The sequence below is a fragment of the Apium graveolens genome, chromosome 3 (assembly GCF_009905375.1).
Source record: "Apium graveolens cultivar Ventura chromosome 3, ASM990537v1, whole genome shotgun sequence".
NCBI lineage: Eukaryota > Viridiplantae > Streptophyta > Magnoliopsida > Apiales > Apiaceae > Apium > Apium graveolens.
In genome coordinates this window covers 95,476,970-95,493,744 of record NC_133649.1, presented here as the reverse complement: position 1 = coordinate 95,493,744, position 16,775 = coordinate 95,476,970, and the positions used below count along the sequence as shown (strand labels likewise).

Sequence of the window (16,775 nt, the reverse complement as noted above, 5' to 3'; positions counted from 1 at the left end):
GACAGACACGTTTATCACTAACCCATAATGATTATGACTATTTTTATCTTACCCAAATATATTCTGATTTAAATATGACTATTTCAGTTTTTACCACAAATAAGTCAAGTAAAGAATAATTCCACGTAAGCATCAAGGATTCCATCAGGATTTAATATCAGAACTTAACTTATATCAGATTTTAACAGTCATCATAATATGGCTTCTGAACTCAAAAAGTGAATATCTTTTTCTGTGATTCTTCATACAAATACTGACTTGTTTTCTTCAGAGTTTAATCATCAGAACTTGTCCTCAGAATTTATGCAAATGACACTTAACTGTTTGTCAAAAATAACTTAATCACCACAGTAATTTTCATCATTCATATGGAGTGAAAGTGTGTGCATTTAGCAAAATATCAGATAAAGATTAAAGTCTGATAAACTTCAGTACATCTTAGAAATAAGGCATAACTTAGAAAAGTGCTTAAAATCTGTCATCAATCATGAAGTCTACTATAAAACAAATTTATGCAAGAGTCCACCTCAACTGTTTGTGCTCATTTTATGCATCTTTTGAAATTCCTTTTTACAGTGGCTTCTCAGTGTAAGTGAGTCACGACTGCTTATAAGAATTTATGCTGTTGTCAGAGTATTTCTCCAGTAATCAGAGAATGTAAAAAGTCACCAAGAAAATTTATTTATTTTTCTAATGCATATGACTTAATACCAGCAATGCACTTGGGTCTTCCCTTCCACATATTTACTTTAGATCTCAAAGGAGTACCTGACTTTTCTTTTCTTTTCTTTTCTTTTGATAAGTGAGGCTTATCAGCATTTAGTTCATCCTTAAGATTTACTGACATCAGAATCCAACAGATAAGAAGCAATAATCTAGTTTGTGACTTAGTAATAAGATACACAAAGTAAACTTGACTAAGCTCAAAATCATAATTTGCTTGTGTTAATGAGTTTCCACATAAATAACTAATTCAAACATGGGATTTCTAGTATGTTAAAGACTACTAGGTCAGCATCAAGCACAGTTATCCTCATTGGATTGAATTGTCACAGAACATTCAAAACACTATCAGAGTTTAAAGATCCACATCAGATAACAATCAGCATTTAATGAATTTCAATTTTAAGCACAGATTATATAAAAATAAAACAATCTGTAAACACTGATCATAAAGTCTGATGCATGAGAATAAAAACTAAGCAGATTTAGAGAAAGAACCTGAAACCATTCCAAGGTCATTTACCAGTCTTGTAAAGGTAGCTTCACATAGTGGTTTTGTGAAGATATCTACTAGTTATTGATCTATTGGAACAAAGTGCAATTCCACTGTACCTTCCATCACATGTTCCCTTATGATATGGTACCTAATGCTGATGTGCTTTGTCATTGAGTGTTGAACTGGATTACCTGTCATAGCAATAGCACTTTGATTATCACGGTAAATAGGGATTTTAGAAAATTCTAACCCATAATCCAATAACTGATTCTTCATCCAAAGAATCTATGCACAATAGCTTCCTGCAGCAATATATTCTGCTTCTGTAGTTGATGTGGAAATTGACTTCTGTTTCTTGCTAAACCAAGAAACCAATCTACCTCCAAGAAATTGGCAGCTTCCACTAGTGCTTTTCCTGTCTATTTTGCATCCTGCAAAATCTGCATTTGAGTAACCTATTAGCTTAAAATCTGATTCTCTAGGATACCACAATCCCAGAACAGCTGTACTGTTAAGGTACTTGAAAATTCTTTTCATAGCTATTAAGTGAGGTTCTCTTGGATCAGCCTGAAATCTTGCATAAAGACAGGTAGCATACATGATATCAGGTCTACTTGCAGTTAAATAAAGTAAAGAACCAATTATACCTCTGTAGTTAGTAATATCTACTGGTGAGCCAGTATCTTTATCTAACTTGGTTGTAGTGGCCATAGGAGTGGATGCTGTTGAACAATCTTGTATTCCAAACTTCTTCGGTAAATTTCTGGTGTACTTGGACTGACAGATAAAAGTACCTTCTTCATTTTGCTTGACTTGAAGGCCCAGAAAATAACTAAGTTCTCCCATCATACTCATTTGATATCTTGACTGCAATAGCTTTGCAAACCTCTCACAGAGTTTGGCATTTGTAGAACCAAATATGATAATATCAACATATATCTGTACCAAAAGTAAGTCCTTTCCATGGTTGAGGTAGAACAGTGTTTTATCAATTATACCTCTGTGAAATCTACTTTCCAGAAGGAATTGAGTTAAAGTCTCATACCATGCTCTAGGAGCTTGCTTAAGGCCATAAAGTGTTTTGTCAAGCCTGTAGACATGATTTAGAAATTTTGAATCTACAAAGCCTGGAGGTTGTTCAACATAAACCTCTTCTTCAAATTCTCCATTAAGAAAAATACTTTTCACATCTATTTGAAAGACTTTAAACTTTTTGTGAGCAGCATAAGCCAAAAAGATCCTTATGGCTTCTAATCTAGCAACTGGTGCAAATGTTTCATCATAATCAATACCCTCTCGTTGAGAGTAGCCTTTAGCAACCATCCTTGCTTTATTCCTTGTAATTATGCCATCACTATTAGTTTTGTTTCTAAACACCCATTTTATGCCAATAACTTATATGTTCTTTGGTCTTGGCACTAGGGTCCAGACTTTATTTCTTTCAAATTCATTTAACTCTTCCTGGCATTGCTTGCACCCAATCAGCATCTTGAAGAGCTTCTTCCACTTTCTTTAGTTCAGTCTGAGATAGAAAAAAATGATAGAGACATTCATTTGATGTTACAGTTCTAACTCAGACACCTGCTTCAGGATCTCCAATAATTAAGTTAGGTGTATGTGATTTGGTCCACTTCCTTTCAGATTGAAGTTGGCTTCTAGAACTGGATCCTCCCCCATGATCCATGGTGTCTCCGTCAGCATTTTATGATGCTCCCCCTGTAGTTATGCTCTCTGAGGCTTCAGAGTTTGACTTGGATCCTTCAGGATTTGAAGTATCAGAGCTTCCATAATTATCAGAATTTGGCTCATCAGAACTAGATGAATCAGCACTTGAAGAGCCAGTGACAGGTTTCGATGCTTCTTGAGAGTCTTGAGATGTGGTCGGATCTTTATCTTGCTTCCCCTGGATAGGTGCATTTTCCTTTGGAGTTGTTACCACAGATTCAATGACATCAGTACTTACAGGTTCAGAGTTTAAGTCATCAGAATTTACAAAATCAGAATTTAAGTCTTCATTTTCAAATCTCAGCTGATCGTGATTATTGAAATCTTCAAGTCCAGTGATCTTCTTGTCATCAAAAGATACATTGATAGATTCCATGAAAACTCTTGTTCTTAAATTGTAGACTCTGAAGGCTTTTGTGGAAAGTGGATATCCAACAAAAATTCCTTCATCAGCTTTTAGATCAAATTTTGACAGCTGTTTAGGATGAGTCTTAAGAACAAAACACTTGTAACCAAATACATGAAAGTATTTCAGATTTGGCTTCTTTTTCTTCACCATCTCATATGGTGTTTTTCCATGCTTGTTTATGAGTGTTGCATTCTGTGTAAAACAAGCAGTCTGTACAGCTTCAGCCCAAAAGTAAGTTGGCAGCTTTGCTTCATCAAGCATAGTTCGTGCAGCTTCAATGAGAGTCCTGTTCTTTCTTTCTACAACTCCATTTTGCTGTGGAGTTCCAGGTGCATAAAATTCCTGTTTGATTCCATGTTCTTTGCATAACTCTTCCATGATTGAATTCTTGAACTCAATGCCATTATCACTTCTTATAATTTTAACAGAATCTTTGACCAACTTATCCAGCTGTCTGACATGATCAGTTAGAGTAAATGCAGTTTCATTCTTCTTATGCAAGAAGTACACCCAGGTGTACCTTGTGAACTAATCCACTATAACCATAGCATATTTCTTCTTTACAATAGACATGACATTGATTGGACCAAATAGATCAACATGCAGTAGGTGATAAGGCTCAAGAATTAATGACTCAGTTTTGCTCTTGAAATAAGATTTTCTTTGTTTTGCCTTTTGACATGAATCACAAAGGCCATCAGGAGCAAATACTGATTTTGGAAATCCTATCGCAAGATCTTTCTTTACAAGCTCATTTATGTTGTTGAAGTTTAAATGAGAGAGTCTTTTGTGCCAATTCCAGCTTTCTTCAATTGATGCTCTACTCATCAGACAGATTACAGAACCATCAGAACTTGTTGAAAGTCTGGCTTCATAAATGTTACCATGCATGTAACCTTTTAGAACCAATTTGCCTGTAGAATTGCTTATAACTTCACAATGTTCTTCAAAGAAATCCACATGATAACCTCTGTCACAAATTTGACTCACACTCAGCAAATTGTGTTTAAATCCTGAGACAAGAGCTACTGTTTCAATGATGACATTCCCAAGATTAATATTGCCATATCCCAGAGTTTTTGCCATGTTGCCATCTCCATAAGAAACTTCTGGGCCAGCTTTCTCCATAAAGTCTGAGAGCAAGGCTTTATTTCCAGTCATATGTCTTGAAAATCCACTATCCAGTACTAGGATGTTTCTCCTGTTGCCCTGCAATCAAAAAGACCACTAATGGTTAGTTTTAAGGACCCAGACTTGCTTGGATCCTTTGGCCTTTTTAAGTTTGTTAGCATTTGCAGCGGATTTAATATCAGAGTTTATGCTAACATGCTGTTTATCAGAACTTATATCAGACTTTGCATCAGATTTTACACTAGAAGGAATTAAAGCAACTTTCTTCAAAGAAGGTTTTATTTGATAATAATCATAGTATAAACTATGATATTCCTTACAAGTATAAATGGAATGCCATAAACTACCACAATGAAAATAAGGATTTTGTGGCTTAAACCTAACAGACTGACTCTTAACTCCTGACTTAGGAGGTAAAGAGTTTATATTCTTATTCTTCCTACAAAAAGAAGCAAGATGGTTAGAGTTTCCATAGTTATAACATTTCTTTCTAGGAGCATTAGGAACAGGCATATAATTATTGCTTTTATTCACACCTTCCTTTCCATTCCTATTTTTCCTAGCTGCCTTAACCTTGTTGACATTCTTTATTTCTTTCAGCTTATGCTTAAGCTGCTTCTTTGTCATTAAGCCTATATTGACTTTAGCTGGTTTATCCTAATCTAATTTGTCAGAAGTTGACTTCTCCTTAACTTCTGTCATAGACTCTTTCATCTTTTTAGAATTAGACTTTACAGTTTTAGCTACAAACTTAACAGGATTTACCTTTGGCTTAACAGTTTATTTAGCAACAATTGGCTCAATTTGTTCAGTTCCTTTTTCACTTTTATCATCTCCATAACCTAAGCCCTCTTTCCAGTTTCCACTACTTAATAAATCCTGAGTTATTTTTCCAGAGTTAGTCCAAGTCCTGATAATCTCTTTTTCTTTTTCTAACTCAGTTTTGAGAGATTTATTCAATTTTAGCAATTCATCTCTAACATAAAAAGCATCATTTCTCTCTTTCTGAGTTTTAAGGAACATAACTAACTCCTTTTCTAAATAATCATTCCTTTTCTTGAAAGCAAGATTTTCATAGGTTAATCTTTCACATGTTAAAGTTTGATCTCTGTAGCTAATAAACATGGTTTTAAGATATAATCTCAACTCAGTAATATCATCAGTATGAAAGGCATAAGTTGTTTGAGGTACCTTTAATTCAGCAGTTTAAGGGCTGCCATCAGCATTTGCCATCAAGGCATAGTTCACCTCATCTTCAGAATCTGAAGAGTCTGTTCAGCTTTTCTTCTTTGTGACAAGTGCCTTGCCTTCGTCACTTTTTCTTTTCTTGCAGTCAGGAGATATGTGGCCTCTTTCACCACAATTGTAGCATTTGACTTTTGAGTTATCTCCCCTGTCAGACTTTGCACCTTTGCCTTCAGATTTTCTGAAACATTTCTTATCAGTACTTCCACCTTTCTTGAAAAACTTCTTTCCCCTTCTGAATTTCCTGTAGGCTATCTTTGTGATACCTTTCACCATATGATCACACAATTTCATCATCTTTTCATCAGCATTTACTTCAGATAAACTTTCAGTTTCTGAATCATCATCATCAGAACTTGATGATTCTGAATCAGACTTTGTGATGAGAGCTTTTCCTTTGCCTTTCTTTAAGACAACCACTTTGGGGAATTCCTCCTCATCCTTAAGAGCAACTATCCTTGACTTTCTCCCATGTCTCTTGCTTCTTTGATTCATCTCAAGTTCATAAGTCTTGAGCATACCATAAATTTCATCAAGAGTAGTTTCATCAAGAGCATAGTTGTCTCTTTTAATAGTAGCCTTCAAATCCCAACTTTCAGGAATAGCTAAAAGGAATTTTAGATTTGAATCTTCAAGATCATATTCCTTGTCCATCAGTGACAGATCATTCAAGAGTTTGACAAACCTGTCATATAAGTCAGTTAATGAATTATCACTTTTTGAGTCAAAGTGCTCATACTCTTGAGTGAGTATAGTCCTCATGTTCTTCTTGATTACCTCAGTTCCCTGGCATCTTGTCTCCAAAGCATACCATATCTCCTTTGCAGTCTTGCAGTGAATTACCCTGTTTGACATGACATTATCAATGGCACTATGTAGCAAATGCCTTACCTTTGCATCATTGGCAATGGATGAGATATCTTCAGCTGTGTACTCACTTTTCTCCTTTGGTATGGTCTTTGCTGGCTGATCTGTAACTACAACAGAGAGCTTGGTTGGCTAATACGGTCCTTTATTAATTCTGTCAAGGTATTCTGGATCTGTAGCTTCCAGAAACATAGCCATCTTCACTTTCCATATGGGGTACTCAGAAGGTCTTAGTATGGGAATCCTTATAGTCTCATATCGACTGTGGATTTGAGTCTTTTGAGTTTCTTCAGTTTTGGCGGGCTTGGTTGGATTTTCTACTTCTTCAGACATGATTATTTTGGATCTTTACTGTACGTGTGTTAACAGATAAGCTCTGATACCAGTTGTTAGGTCACACAACACTGTAGAAGGGGGTTGAATACAGTGTAGAATATAATCAAATCGATTTCGAACACATGTAACAGTAAACAGATATATTCGATCTAATAAACTCTGTTATAATGGAACTGTTCTCTCTCAGTGATGAACAAATATCACGAGAGCTGCTAGGTTACAATGTATGATCTTCTCGATAATGATAACACATATAGTGTAAACCTATGTCTGTGTTTATATAGTACACTGTTACAAGATAGCTTCTAATTGATATGGAATAGAATTCTGTCTCCTAAAATATATCAATCAGATAACTTATACAATTCTTGAAGTCCTCTAACTCTTTCCATGCATATCTTCTTTTTGTATTAGTCTCTATTTTCCTTAACTGTTAGTCCTTCAGTACTTAAGTTCTGATATCCATCTTCTGATAATCTAAGTCCTGATATCCTTAAGTTCTGACTTCCAGTAAGTACTGATTCCAGTAAGTACTGATATTTCCTGTTTGTTAAGATCTGAAAACTAAACATGAAACATATTAGACATGGCATCTCAAATATATCTAACAGGACTCATCATTAACGTGGGTTCCGATGAAAGCATGGTATAATAAATGTAGTCTTTATACTGAATAAATAATAAACCAAGTACGTTAAACAAGAGTATAGGTTCAACAATAAAGAAAACTAGCATCCAAGATTACAACTTAAAATAAAGAATCACAAGAATAAACTAGATCCTCTTCGCCTTGGTTAAATTGTGATAAACGGTCTTCTTACGTCTTCTCCTTAGCTCTGGTACGTCTTCTTACGTCTTCTCCTTAAGCTTTGGTAGGTCTTCTTTTTAAAAATGATCATAAGTTATCAATATATAGCAGTCCATGCAGATTAGAAGTCCAGAAAATCAGAATTGTAGTAGAATCAGGATTCCAGGAAATCGACCCGGCGCGGCCGCGTGCTTCACCAGCGCGGGCGCGCTGACCTTCTGGAAAATCTTAATTTTCTTGTTTTCTTGGCTGGTTTGAGTTGGCAATCCTCGAGCAATCTTCCTGAGCACCATCCTAACACCAATTTAGTACCAAAATAATGCTAAATATCCTGAATCTTTTATTTATGCCTGAAATGCAAAACATAACAAAAACACATCAAATACACAAATAACTCGAGTACAAATCATCAATTCAAGCCTTTATAGAGCATTCTAAGTGGATATAAATACCACTTAACACACCCCCAAACTTGAATCGATGTTTATCCTGAAGCATAAACAGACTCAAAGAACAAGAAATAAAAATGCATGAATGCAAACTATATGAATGCAATAATCCCCTCAGATCTACTAAACCAACCAACAAGAAACATCTCAAAAAATACAGTTATTCGCACAAGGATCAATCAAATCCCTCAAATTAACTCACAAGCTAGAAACTTGTGTGTGTGCAAATGCTTACAGATATACTATCACAACTAGATCAATAATCATGACTCACTACTCATCAAGGTAATCACAAGGTTATAAATAAAATAAAAGCTAAACTCAAAATAACTAACAACACTTCAATTCTTATATCGGAATTATTACATGGATTCATGCTTTTATTGTTAACACATAAACAACACAAATATGCTTATTTAACCGTGAAATGAGTGAGGTCCACAAAAGACTTATACAATAATACCCATGTAGCGAGTGTTAGGTTAGCGGATCCCAGACTATAGAAGCCTTAGGTCACTAGGCACAAAATCCCCTAAGAACTTAATAACTCGAGTATTAAAGAGCACACTCGTGATCAAGTATGCATAACATAAAAATTTTCTTTTCTTTTCTTTTTTTTTCTTTTTTTTCACATGATTTCTGAACGAGTGCGTTTCGCTCCATGTCGTTCAACCCTAGACTACTCATATAAAAAGAGCCGGCTACTAGCCATTTGACACCTAGCCACAACAACTAGCAATGAAATCCAACTTGTTTTTCCAATTTTTAAATTTCCATGTTATTTTATCATTAAGAGAATATCCTAAATTCTAAATATAAACAACTGATTAAGCCCCAACAAACAAATGAATATGATCATGATCTAGCACTCAAGCAACCTATTAGACTTAGTGAAATTTATTATTTCTAGCATTCAAATCAACTCGATAAGACGTAACATCACTAAACATGACATCACCACACTAGCCTCAATATCACAAATTAATTAGATAAATCATCTAAGGGATCATGCTATAATGCACATGAATAAAACTATATGCAACATACTAATTCAAAATAAAAAACAAAATAAATAAATAAACTACATGATAAATATGCAACTATATGAACTAAACTATCATGAATATGCAAACTATATGAGACACGCACAAACATATATATTCCTTAACTACTACCCCCAAACTTAAAATATTTAATGTCCTCGATGAAGGTAATAGTAAGGAATAAGGCATACCTACTCAGAATTAGGGTCATCACCCTCATGGGGTGGTGTGTCAGGAGTGTCTAGAAGCGGGTACACAGCGTCCTCACTGAATACTGGCCACTGGATATCAACTCTTGTAGCTCTAAATGCAGTCTCCAATGCATGGGTAAGGTCCTGTGCAAACCGACTATGGATGTCATGCATCGCATCCATCCTCCTCATCAAGCGCCTATACTACGCTGAACGCAAACCAGCACTTGCCTTGTGCTTCCTCCTCCTGCTGCTGCTACTGCTGTGATCGCGAAGGACCGACCTCCTCACCCAACTGAGCTCTCCACGCTGCCCTGCTCACCTAAGTCGAAACCCCAGCATATGTCTAATCAGCGTACGGCCACCTGGAAAGTGGTCATAAACCAAGCCCCTTCAGATCAGGCTTCCCCGCGTACCACTCCTGCATAACTGCTATCGTCGAACTATCAATCGGGGCACTGGGAAGCTATAGTTGCTCGTGTGCGGGCCAATGAACTCCAGCCGCCACACACAGCTTCGTCACAATCGACGCATAGGGTATAGAACCCATAGTACTCCCACGAAGAAACCTCAAGATACCCTGATAAATCACCATTCTGACATCCACATAATCTCCCTGAAGGATCTCCCATAATAACCGTTCATGCTCCATAGTAACATCATGCACGCGAGAAGATGGCATGATGTTGGTACAAATAAACGAATTCCATGCACGTGCAAACCTGTTCATGCATGAAGCGGGGAAGATAGCATACTCATTCGTTCCCTTTTTTAACTTCTAATAAGTCTCTGGCACACACAACGTAGCAACTATCAAATCCAAGGCAAAATCATCACCGGTCCTCGCATTCCAGCCCTCCTGCTCCGGCTGTCTCTCGTGCTGGCTAATCACCCAACGAATGGCCTCACTGTAATCAACCGTCAACCCCCTTAACACAGTAAAACCGTTCTTGTCCGCCTTTGCATTCGCGTAAAACTTGCGAACCACACTCATAGGCACCGCAGCTGGCGCCTCACAAAACGCTATCCACCCCATCTCCACAATCATCTCCAACAACTTACCATCCCTTCCCAATGGCAGAAAACCTCGCTACTTGGCTATAGGCTTCGAAAGCAGCCTCGTATACTCCATCTCAGCCTCCGGAGTTGAAAACCTGGGCCTCACACCATCCACACTCGAAGAATCGGTGGTGCTGCTGCTAACTTAGGTTCGTTGTCTTTTGGGTGCCATTGAAATTGAATAAGTTTGAGAGAATATAAGTGTATAAGAGAGATTTGTGTGTTTGAAAATTTGAGAAGTGATGGAGAAGTTTTGTGTGTAAGTGTGTGTATATATAGTACTTTTGGAAGAGAATTAGTTATGGAAAAGAAGTGAGAATTGATTATGGGAGTAATGGGGTTGATTGAAATTGATTTGGAGAGGGGAATATGGAAGTGGGAGAGTAAAATTCGGTTGGGAATTGATTTTGTAATCAAAGTCCCGATTTTCTATTTTTATTATTTAATTTTTTTCAAAACCAGGGAGCCAGCGCGGCCGCCCCTCCTGACAGTGGGGCCGCGCCGTGCTATTGGAGAACCAGCACGGGTTCCCCGCACCACAGCGCGGGCGCGCGCACATACTAGAGAATTAGCGCGGCCGCCCCCTCCTCAAGGCGAGCGCGCTGTGCTTCTGAAGTTGGCACTGAATTTTTTTCTTTTCTGATTTTTTTGTGTTTTTCTCCTTGTTTTCTTCTTCCTCTATCTACTAATGTACAACAAACTTGGGTTGCCTCCCAAGAAGCGCTTGGTTTACGCCGTTATCTTGACGTAGAATTCTGAGATCAAGTGGACAATAAAACGGCACTAACCACCTCACAGTTTGCCATATCCCCATAGTAGCGCTTCGACCTCTGTCCATTTACTTTGAATGCTTGGCCTAGATTATTTTCAAAAATCTCCATCGCTCCATGTGGAAACACATTTTTGATAACAAATGGCCCTGACCACCTCGACTTCAACTTTCCAGGAGAAAGACGGAGACGAGAGTTGAACAAAAGAACTTATTGCCCCGACACATATAATTTAAGCATTAGACCCCTATCGTGCCACCTCTTGACTTTCTCCTTATACATTTTATTGTTCTCATAAGCTTGAAGTCAAAACTCATCGAGTTTATTCAATTGAAGCATCCTCTTCTTACCAGAAGCATCCATATCAAGGTTTAACTTCTTCAAAGCCCAATACGCTTTGTGCTCGAGCTCCACAGGCAAATGACAACCTTTACCATAAACCAACTGAAATGGCGACATGCCAAGTGCAGTCTTATAAGTTTTCTGATACGCCCACACAGCCTCATCCAGTTTCAAAGAGCAATCTTTCCTTGATGGACATACAACTTTCTCTAAAATGCGCTTTATCTCCTGTTAGACACTTCAGCTTGACCATTAGTTTGAGGATGGTAGGTTGTAGTAATGCGATAATTCACATTATACCTTTGCATTATAGCAGTGAATTTGCGATTTCAGAAATGTGATCCCTCATCACTGATTATGACTCTTGGAGTCCCAAATCTTGTGAATATCATCTTATGAAGAAATTTAAGCACTACCTTCGCATCATTTGTCGGCAAATCCTTGACTTCAACCCATTTCGACACATAATCAACTGCCAACAAGATATACTGATTATTGCAAGATGAGACAAATGGCCCCATGAAGTCAATTTCCCAAACATCGAAGACCTCAACCTCGAGAAGCACATTAAGAGGTATCTCATCCCTCTTGGACATATTACCAACCCGCTGGCATCGATCACACTTCAAAATAAACTGATGCGCATTCTTAAACAATGTAGGCCAGAAGAATCCCGCTTGAAGGATACGAGCTACTGTCTTCTCTCCACCATAGTGGCCTCAATAAACAGTTGAATGACAGTCTCGCAAAATCCCCCCCCATTTCATTGTACGGAATACATCTCTTGATAATCTGGTCAGCTCCTTGCTTAAACAAAAATGGCTCATCCCACATGTACCACTTCACCTCATGAAGAAACTTCTTCCTTTGAGAAGAAGACAAGTCTGAAGGCATAATATTGCTCACAAGGTAGTTCACAATGTCTACAAACCTTGGTTCTTTTTCTTGCACCTCAAACAACTGCTCATTGGGAAAAGACTCATTTATCAATGTCTTATCTTGTGAAGTTGCACTTGGATCTTCCAAACGAGAGAGATGATCAACGACTTGATTCTCGATACCTTTCATGTCCTTGATCTCTAACTCAAATTCCTGATGTAAAAGAACCCATCCAATCAGTCTAGGCTTCGAGTCCTTCTTAGAGACGAGATATCGAATAGCAGCATGATCAGTGAAAACTGTCACCTTTGTCCTAAGCAAATAAGATCGAAACTTCTCAAAACCGTAGACAATGGCTAAGAGTTATTTCTCAGTAGTAGTATAGTTCAGTTGAGCCCCATTAAGGGTCTTACTAGCATAGTTAACCACATGAAATATGTTGTTCTTTCTTTGCCCAAGAACTGCTCCAACTGCATAGTCACTCGCATCATACATCATCTCAAAAGGCTCATTCCAATCAGGTGTCGTTATTCCAGGTGCCTTGATTTTTTTTAAGATCTCAAAAGCATCAAGGCACTCGTCATCAAACTTGAAAGGAACATCTTTCTCTAGAAGATTTCACAAAGGTTTAGAAATTTTGGAGAAGTCCTTGATGAACCGTCTATAGGAACCCGCATGACCAAGAAAGCTGCGGACTCACTTAACAGAAATTGAGGGAGGAAGGTTTTTAATGACCCCCACCTTGGCTTTATCCACCTCAAGACCTTTACTAGAGACCTTGTGCCCAAGAATAATGCCATGTCGCACCATAAAGTGACATTTCTCCCACTTGAGAACCGGATTGGTCTCAACACACCTATAAAGAACTGCGCCAAAATTCTGTAAGCACTCGTCAAAAGAATCAAAGAACACAGAAAAATCATCCATGGACACCTCCACATTCTGACCAATCATATTAGAGAACATAGCCATCATGTATCTCTGAAATGTGGCAGGGGCTCCACACAACCCAAAAAAAACTATTCTGAAGAAAAAAGTACCAAATGAACAAGTGAAGGTAGTCTTTTCCTGATCTGTTAGAGCGATACAAATCTGATTATAACCCAAATAGCCATCTAGAAGACAATAGTACTCATGCCCAGCCAATCTGTCAAGTATCTGATCAATAAAAAGAAGAGGGAAATGATCCTTTCTCGTGGCCTTGTTCAGCTTTCTGTAGTCCATACAAACTCTCAACCCCGTGACTGTTTGAGTAGGAATGAGCTCATTCTTCTCATTAGCAACAACTGTGATGCCTCCCTTCTTCGGCACACACTAAATTAGACTCACCCAAGAACTGTCAAAAATGGTATAGATGATCCCTGCATCTAGCCACTTGAGAATTTCCTTATTCACAACCTCTTTCATGATCAAATTAAGCCTTCTCTGTTGCTCAACCGTTGGCTTACTTCCTTCCTCTAGTAGAATTTTATGCATACAATAAGAAGGGTTGATTCCCTTGATATCTGCTATAGTCCATCCAATTGCCGATTTGAACTCTCTCAAAATTCTCAAGAGCTTTTCCTCATCACTACCTGAAAGGTCAGATGCAATAATAACAGGCAAGGTAGATGCATCACCTAAAAAAAGAATATCTCAAGTGTTCAGGCAACGGTTTAAGCTCTAATGTAAGAGCTTCCTCAATAGAAGGCTTGAGTCGCCCCTCAGCATTTTTCAGTTCTGACATTCCAAGAGATTCAAAAGGCATATCCATCCTTCTCTTCCAAGGAGAAGCATTCAAATATTGCAACTGCTCATCACCTTCGTCATCTTTGCTATCTGAATTCCCCAACAAGGCCTTCTCTAAGGCATCAGACCTTAGCATTTGATCAAGTTTTAAATTAACCACAGAATCGACCAACTCCACTTTTAAGCACTCCTCATTTTCAGTCAGGAATTTTATGGCATTAAACACATTAAAAGTCAGATCCTGATCCAGTACTCACATGGTAAGCTCACCCTTATACACATCTATCAAGGTTCGGCCCGTAGCCAAGAAAGGTGTTCCCAAGATTATGGGAATCTTCTTATCCTCCTCGAAATCAATAATTACAAAGTCTGCAGGAAAGATGGGTTTGTCCACCTTGACCAAGACATCCTCCAAAATGCCTCATGGATATGTAATAGAGCGATCGGCCAACTATAAGGACATATAAGTAGGCTTTGGATTAGGTAAATCCAACTTTTTGAAGACAGGCAAGGGCATCAGATTGATGCTAGCTCCCAAATCACATAAACACTTGTTGAATGACAAGTTTCCAATAGTGCAAGGAATAGTGATGCTTACAGGATCTTTAAGCTTCGGAGGTAAATTCTGTTGCAACACAACCCTGCACTACTCTGTGAGAGCGACAATCTCTAATTCATCAAGCTTCACCTTCCTAGAGAGAATACCTTTCATAAACTTTGCATAACTAGGCATCTATTCAAGAGATTCAGCGAAAGGTATATTGATATGAAGTTTCTTGAACACCTCCAGAAACTTCTCAAACTGCTTATCCAGCTTTTTCTTCTATAGCCTCTTAGGAAAAGGAGGTGGAGGATAGATCTGTTTCTCCCATGTATTACCCTCAGGAGGAGTGTGTTCCACAGTAGTCTTCTTTGGTTCCACTTCTGCTTCCTTCTGCACTTCTTCCTCAGCCACAGCTTCATCTTCTGAAACTTGAGATTTTTCAGGATTTGCAACCTTCCCAGACCTCAATATGATTGCCTTAACCTGCTCTTTAGCTTCCTTCTTGCCTGGAACTTCTGTGTCACTAGGTAGTGAGCCAGGTTGAAAATTCAGCAAGGCGTTGGTAATCTGCCCAATTTGATTCTCCAAGGTCTTGATAGACACCGCTTGGCTCTTGCACATGAGCCTTAACTCCTCTAATTCATATTTTTCATTAGATTGTTGTAGCTGGAGTTGTTGTCTTGGTGCATATTATGGTTGCTGAAAATCGGGAGGGTTGTATTATTTTGCCAGATACTGCTGATAAGGCTGCTGAACCGCATTTTGAGTATTACTCTAGCTAAAATTAGGATGATTGCGGTTGTTGGGATGATAGGTGGCTGGAACTGGTTGTCGCGACCTCTGAACGTTGCTCACGAACTGAGCTGATTCACTAGAAATAGCACACTTCTCTGTCTCATGGGCACCAACACAAAGCTCATAGACACTAGTGGTCTGATTAACTCCATAATTAGCCAAAGAATCCACCTTCATCATCAAAGCCTTAAGTTGAGCAGCTATAGAAGTAGCTGCATCTACCTCCAAAATTCTTGCTACCTTGCCTTGAGTTAGTCTCTGAGAAGGATTCTGGTATTCATTAGCAACCATCAGTTCTATTAATTTATAAGCTTCATTGTAGCTTTTAGCCCACAAGGCTCCACCTGGATGCTGCATCAAGCATGGGTCTAGAAGTTGCACCAAACCATTATAGAAATAGTTAATGATCATCCAGTCAAGCATCCCATGGTGAGGACACTTTCTAAACATCTCCTTATATCACTCCCAAGCCTCACACAAAGATTCTCCAGACTGCTGTGCAAATTGAGTAAGAGCATTCCTGATTGCAGCTGTCTTTGTCATAGGAAAAAACTTAGTAAGGAACTTTTGATCCAAATCTTCCCATTTAGTGATAGATCCTGGTGGTAGAGAACGCAACCAGCTCTTAGCCTTATCCCTTAGAGAGATGGGAAAAACCTTAGCTTTATAGCATCTTCAGACACGTTGTTGAATTTGAAAGTGTCGTAGATCTCGATGAAATCTCTAATATGCATGTTGGGATCTTCCGTTGGAGAACCCCCAAACTAAAGTGAATTATGTATCATCTGAATCGTGCTAGATTTGATTTCAAAAGTGTTAGTCGCAATGGCTGGTTGGACAATGCTAGACTGAATATCATTAATCTTTGGCTGAGAATAGTCCATCAAAGCCTTTTTATTCGCTTCTGGTTCACCCATTACAACAAGAGCTTCTTCTTTCTCAACTAAGATTTCTTCTTCAACTTTCTCCTCTACTTTTTCCAGTGTTCTCTTTCGAAGTTGAGAGCGCGTTAACATACACGCTCTCTAGAGTACCTGAAAAAAGCAACAAACAACAAGTAAGTAAAATATCCGAGTCAATGAACTTTAATGAACACTGATGTCAAGCACATAAACTACAAATTAAATACCGAGTTTCCGGCAGCGGTGCCAAAAATGTGTTAGGACGAAAACACGCGCTAATATTCACGCAGGTATACGCGATCTCAAGTAATATAGAATTAATTCTAGCTCGTT

At 38.2% G+C, this 16,775-nt stretch overlaps 1 non-coding gene across 1 annotated transcript; it reads left to right on the top strand.

The window, feature by feature from the left end:
- The first annotated feature begins 15,961 nt into the window (after window positions 1-15,961).
- Window positions 15,962-16,068, top strand: LOC141716148 (small nucleolar RNA R71). Its single transcript, XR_012572868.1, has one exon. It is a non-coding gene; the product is annotated as a small nucleolar RNA R71 (small nucleolar RNA).
- The last annotated feature ends 707 nt before the right edge of the window (window positions 16,069-16,775 follow it).